The sequence below is a fragment of the Mesoplodon densirostris genome, assembly GCF_025265405.1.
Source record: "Mesoplodon densirostris isolate mMesDen1 chromosome Y unlocalized genomic scaffold, mMesDen1 primary haplotype SUPER_Y_unloc_2, whole genome shotgun sequence".
NCBI lineage: Eukaryota > Metazoa > Chordata > Mammalia > Artiodactyla > Ziphiidae > Mesoplodon > Mesoplodon densirostris.
This window is the reverse complement of record NW_026778237.1, coordinates 819,302-824,628: the sequence shown is the minus strand read 5'-3', so window position 1 is coordinate 824,628 and position 5,327 is coordinate 819,302. Positions and strand designations below refer to the sequence as shown.

General features: G+C 37.1%; 1 pseudogene; it reads right to left on the bottom strand.

Annotated features, from left to right (window-relative positions):
• Window positions 1–485: 485 nt before the first annotated feature.
• On the bottom strand, window positions 486–3,245 carry LOC132482996 (matrin-3-like; annotated as a pseudogene).
• Window positions 3,246–5,327: the final 2,082 nt, after the last annotated feature.

Below are 5,327 nucleotides of genomic sequence, written 5' to 3'. Positions count from 1 at the left end.
ATGATTCAAGTGACAAGCAATATCTCAAGAAATTAATACTGGTCAAAGAGAATGGGAATATTTTTACATTTCACTGAAAAATACATTGACTACTAGAATATGAAATCTAGCAGGAACTTAGGGAAAAAATTACAAAATCTAAAGCCAATTACTTAGTATTTCTTATTACCTAAACAGCATGACATTAAAAAGAAACTGCACCTGCATTTTAATTAACAATCTCACATTCATCAAGTTCTCAAAAATTGAAACAAAACCAAAAATGCTTCGAACTGCAAATGAAAAGTCTGCAAGGCTCAGATTAAAATGTGAAATGTTTCAGATGAAAGTAATAAAAATACAATTGGTTTTGTTTTTTATTGAATGGAATCGAAAGTTTTGACATTTCTTTGAAGCTTGGAACTACTAAAGTTCATTTCTCTGAATGTTTCTATGTATCTTTCTTAGTGGTTCAAGTGTCTTAAGTAGCATATGAACTCAGTCTCTAACAAGTATTTCTGTCTGTTACCATTTTCATAAAACAAAAACAATTCTTCATTAACTTAACCGTATACGTATTTTTGCTATAACACTTAACACATGAACAGACGTCTATTATTTTTCCACTATAACAAAAGAGTACAATAGTTTTCTTCTAACTATCTGTATTGTATTTAAAAACGGTTAACATTTAAAAACAAAGAACCATTATTTTCTTTGAATTCATTAAACTTCTTGCACATCTTAAGCTTCCTTCTTCTGCCTGCGTTCTTCTGCCAATTTATTCAGAAATTTCTTTAATTTCTGATAATGAGGAAGGCTGCTGCAATGAGTATTCTTTGCAACTTCTTCATTTGTATAAAAGAGTGAACACAGCTTACAGTGAAACCCTGTTTTAGGTATCACATAGTCTATACCAACAGGAACATTGGGCTGATATGGTCCAATTCTATACTCATCTGGGATTTTATAGTCCTCCTTGTTTTCATCACTCTGGCCATCTGTGTTTTCACTTGTGTCTTTGCTGGGATCATCAGCATTCTCAGCAGATTCAGCACCTGGTTCTGCATTTTCCTCATTTTTAATTCCATTTTCCAATGCTGCTTTGTTTTCTTGGTCAAGTTCCTCGATCTTGTCCACCTTTTTAAGCTTTTTCTTGGCAGTTGCTGAAGCACTCGCATTTGCATCTTTTTTCACAACTTTGTCTGATGGTTCCTTTTTCCCATCAGATGCCACATCCCCTAAATTAGCAAGATCTGTCTCATCTCCCACTGAACTGCCACTTTCTAGCAGTGCTGCTGCTTCTTCTTCATCTACAAGTAGCTCATCTTCAGATTCAAGAAGCATGTTAGGTTCTTGTTCTGCCTGGTCATCCTTTGTATCTTTTTCACCACCTTCTCCTGATTTCTCTTCTTGTTCTTTATCTTCAGTTGTACTTTCAGTCTTCTGGGAACCATCAGTTTTGGATTTCTTATCACTTGGAGATTCTTTGCCATCTGGAGAGTAAGATCTTTTCTGGGACTTATCTTTTTTCCTCTGTTGGGAATCCTGAGTACCAATTTTTTGTATTTTTCAGACAGGTCTTCCTTGAAACCAAAGGGCCTTTTTCAAACAGTGGTCAACAATTGCCATTGCATCTTCTCTGGTCTCCATCTCAATAAAGGCCTGACTTTTCATCCTCCTCAGTATATAATTCTTAAGTTTCCCATAAGGCACAGCAAGCTTGAGGACAGCACTATCAGAATAGCCAGAATGAGGTAAATTGCTGAGATGTATCACACGTCTAAGCTCTTGTTTTTGATCAAATTTCTGGTCTGGCTTCCCTTCAGGTTTCTTTATTCTTTTATAGTTCTGGGATAAATGAACTCTCACTGGCTTGCCAAATACTAATGTTGGTGTGGTTGTATAATAATCCACTGCAGCCTGAGCATATTCTGTGGTTGCCATTTCAATAAATGTCTCATTAATTTTATTTAGAATCAGATGATTTGAAATAACTCCAAATGGTTCCACCAGCTGTAATAGTTGATATCTCAAGTTTTTCCCTTGCTGGAAATCCATGATGTGAACAACTCAGCTAGTTTCCACTGTGCCCTTTTGCATGTGTCTTGGTCCTTGCAGGTTTCCATTTCCAGCACCCAGATTTCCTCTTGGTCCAACTGCCGGTCCCCAAGATGAAATGAGGAAGGTGGAGGTCTCAGAATTCCTGGTGCTGGGTTTGTAGATTGCTGCAACATGAATGGATTACCCATTGTGTGTCTTGTATCATTGTCAGGATTCCATTCTGGGTAGATTTCAAGAAGAAGCTGGCATCGATTACTGTGACTTGTTCCATTGGTATGTTGACTCTACTCCTTATTAGAATGAACTGGCAAATCACATATAGAGCACAGATGGCAATAACCCTTCAGTAAGAGTCCATGGAAGTCTTCAATATTGCTACTTGGAGGAGCACCCCTCTTTTTCTCAAAGAGAGATCTCTCTTGTAAGATGTCAGGGCCATGTCCCATTCTCTCATACTCACTGTCAAATTTATGATAGTTATGCGAGGTCTCACCAAAAAAAGAATCATCCCTACACCTTTCTCCATCTCTTAATCTGTCATCTTCATAATCCATTCTGTCATAATAACCAGATTCTTGAGAACGACTTCCATGGTCATAATCAAGCACTGGGTTGAGACTAGGACCATGATCATCAAAAGTATCTCTTCTAAAGTGGCTTTTTTCTTCCCAATCATCACTAGGTACTCTGTATGGTGGCTCCCGTGTAGCAGAGCTGCCATCTCTACCGTAACTCAATGTAGGGGCTTCTTCAGTTCTCCTCCTTTTCAGCTGTAGAAGGAATTGGGGCAAGTTCTCAGGAGTAATCTTGTCCTCTGTACAATGACTCAGTTCATCTAAGTCTCTAGCAGATAGACCAAAGCTGGCCAAAATGTTACTGGCCTGGTCTGCATCTCCATGTTGTTGAGAAAACAAAGGGAGCGGACCTCTACTTCCAATGTTAAATATAGACTGCAAATTATGGGAAGAAGTACTAGCAGAAGACAGTGCACTATGAGCTCCTTGTTGATTCAATGAAGAACTCATTCCAAGATTCATTAAACTAGCAAGGTGTGCAGTACACTGGTTCATCCTTCCAAGAGATGCTGGCATACTTAAAGACTGGGTAGCAGCAGCAAGAAGGCCTATTCCTGCTGCAGACAGGTCACGACCATGACCCTGCGAGTCCCTACCGAGAGATGACTGCTGGAATGACTTGGACATTGTAGATCTATCTCTTGCTTAGTTTACAGATTAAAAAAAATTTTTTAGAAGATGGCCAAAATGAAAGCTCAAACTAGAAAACTAGGTTAACTTTGCTCCAAAAAATGGTAATGCCAAGGAAAAGGATCAATCGTTTTCCTGTTATTGAGCTGCATGAGATGCTTATAAATTTTGAAGATTAAGGTGACCATATATGCGTGGGGTTACCTCTGGGCTTTCTATCCTGTTCCATTGATCTATATTTTTGTTTTTGTGCCAGTACCACACCGTCTTGATTACTGTAGCTTTGTAGTATAGTCTGAAGTCAGGGAACCTGATTCCTCCAGCTCCGTTTTTCATTCTCAAGATTGCTTTGGCTATTTGGGGTCTTTTGTGTTTCCATACAAATTGTGAAATTTTTTGTTCTAGTTCTGTGAAAAATGCCAGTGGTAGTTTGATAGGGATTGCATTGAATCTGTAGATTGCTTTGTGTAGTAGAGTCATTTTCACAGTGTTGATTCTTCCAATCCAAGAACATGGTATATCTCTCCATCTACTTGTATCATCTTTAATTTGTTTCATCACTGTCTTATAATTTTCTGCATACAGGTCTTTTGCCTCCTTATGTAGGTTTATTCCTAGGTATTTTATTCTTTTTGTTGCAATGGTAACTGGGAGTGTTTTATTGATTTCACTTTCAGATTTTTCATCATTAGTGTAAAGGAATTCCAGAGATTTCTGTGCATTTTGTATCCTGCTACTTTACCAATTTCATTGATTATCTCTAGTAGTTTTCTGGTAGTATCTTTAGGATTCTCTATGTATAATATCATGTCATCTGCAAGCAGTGACAGATTTACTTCTTCTTTTCCAATTTGCATTCCTTTTATTTCCTTTTCTTCTCTGATTGTTGTGGTGAAAACTTCCAAAACTATGCTGAATAAGAGTGGTGAGAGTGGGCATCATTGTCTTGTTCCTGATCTTAGTGGAAATGCTTTCAGTTTTTCACCATTGAGGATGATGTTGGTTTTGGGTTTGTCATATATGACCTTTATTGTGTTGAGGAAAGTTCCCTCTATGCCTACTTTCTGCAGGGTTTTTATCATAAATAGGTGTTCAATATTGTCAAAAGCTTTCTCTGCATCTATTGACATGATCATATAGTTTTTCTCCTTCAATTTGTTAATATGGTGTATCACATTGATTGATTTGCATACTTTGAAGAATCCTTGCATTTCTGGAATACATGCCACTTCATCATGGTGTATGATCCTTATAGTGTGCTGTTGGATTCTGTTTGCTAGTATTTTGTTGAGGATTTTTGCATCTATGTTCATCAGTGATATTGGCCTGTAGTTTTCTTTCTTTGTGACATCCTTGCCTGGTTTTGGTATCAAGGTGATGTTGGCCTCATAGAATGAGTTTGGGAGTGTTCCTCCTTCTGCTATATTTTGCAAGAGTTTGAGAAGGATGGGTGTTAGCTTTCCATTAAATGTTTGATAGAAGTCGACTGTGAAGCCATCTGGTTCTGGGCTGTTGTTTGTTGGAAGATTTTTATTCACAGTTTCAATTTCAGTGCTTGTGATTGATCTGATCATATTTTCTATTTGTTCCTGATTCAGTCTTGACAGTTTGTGCATTTCTAAGAATTTGTCCATTTCTTCCAGGTTGTCCATTTTATTGGCATAGAGTTGCTTGTAGTAATCTCTCATGATCATTTGTATTTCTGCAATGTCAGTTGTTACTTCTCCTTTTTCATTTCTAATTCTATTGATTTGAGTCTTTTCCCTTTTTTTCTTCATGGGTCTGGCTAATGGTTTATCAATTTTTTTATCTTCTCAAAGAACCAGCTTTTAGTTTTATTGATCTTTGCTATCATTTCCTTCATTTCTTTTTCATTTATTTCTGATCAGATCTTTATGATTTTTTTCCTTCTGCTAACTTTGGGGTATTTTTTTTTGTTCTTCTTTCTCTAATTGCTTTAGATGCAATGTTAGATTGTTTATTCGAGATGTTTCCTGATTCTTAAGGTAGGATTGTATTGCTATAAACGTCCCTCTTAGAACTGTTTTGCTGCATCCCATAGGTTTTGGGTCGTTGTCT